Source organism: Suncus etruscus, chromosome X (assembly GCF_024139225.1).
Source record: "Suncus etruscus isolate mSunEtr1 chromosome X, mSunEtr1.pri.cur, whole genome shotgun sequence".
NCBI classification, from domain to species: Eukaryota; Metazoa; Chordata; class Mammalia; order Eulipotyphla; family Soricidae; genus Suncus; species Suncus etruscus.
The window spans coordinates 130,362,724-130,363,844 of NC_064868.1; the positions used below are offsets into that span (position 1 = coordinate 130,362,724).

The following is a 1,121-nucleotide window of genomic DNA, read 5'->3' on the forward strand; positions in this document are numbered from 1 at the left end:
ACCTCCACAATTTTTACTGTGCCTATGCAAAAAAAGGAATCTCAAACTAATTTTTTTTGGTTTTGTTATTGTTGCCTCCCACACCCATCCTCAGATTCCTTCCTAAAACATCTCTGCTCCCCCCACATCCTAGACTGGTTGCCCTCCTTCCCTCTATCCTTTTCCTTTTCAGAGCCCACACTGCCCTCTTACCTGGGGACAGGACGTCAGACTATGAGACCCCATCTTCTGCAGCCTGATTTTTCCCATAAGGTCAATAGCAGAAAGTGCTGGAGAAAAGTCACAGCTGTGAGCAACCAAGATGAGCACATCCCTCGCCCAGCTCCTTCCTGCTGGGTCTTGCTGGAGCCTAACCCTGATCTGCACATCTGAATTCTGCATCCACCACCTGCTCCTTTCTGGGGGAATATGTGCAAATTGCCCAAACAATGTGTTTTTCCACCAAAGCATCCTAATATCCACAGCACTTCCTAAGGACCATGATGTGACCTGAGCCTGCACTTGGTGTTTCTAGAATAAATCTTACTTTTTTCAATCTATAGATCTTTGGGGAGGGGGCAGTAGCACAGAGGAGAGGGGTTTGCCTGAGCCGAGTTGTCTAATTGGGGGTGGACCTCTGTGCTTCTGACCTTGCGGGGTGTGGCCCAACACTCCCTTGCAGAAGGAACTGTTGTGCATAAAATTTCTAATTAAAAAAAACCCTGTGCTCGCTTTGGCAGCACATATACTAAAATTGGAACAATACAGAGAAGATTATCATGGCCCCTGCGCAAGGATGACACGCAAATTCGTGAAGCGTTCCATATTTTTAGACCACAGGACACCGTGGCCGCACTGTGGGTGTGTCCAAGAAGAAATAAGTCTGTAGGCTTTGCCTATAATAAATAGTTTATATGCTTAGGAAAAAACCTTCTTTCCCAACATCCTCAAATTTTGTCTGTGGTCACTCAACCTGGTCATGAAAGGAGCAACGGAGAGCGGGTGGTGTTCTGTGAATAACAGAAGAAGAAATTCCATCTCTGGAGAAACCCTCGGAAAGCCAGGGCCACCATCATAGGGCCCATAGTGGACACAGGGGCATGCGTGGTGTTCCTTGGCCCACGGGAGTGAGCACTGTGCCC

At 47.6% G+C, this 1,121-nt stretch overlaps 1 non-coding gene across 1 annotated transcript; it reads left to right on the top strand.

The window, feature by feature from the left end:
* Positions 1–703: 703 nt before the first annotated feature.
* LOC126000139 (U6 spliceosomal RNA) lies at positions 704–810 on the top strand. Its single transcript, XR_007492503.1, has one exon. It is a non-coding gene; the product is annotated as a U6 spliceosomal RNA (small nuclear RNA).
* The last annotated feature ends 311 nt before the right edge of the window (positions 811–1,121 follow it).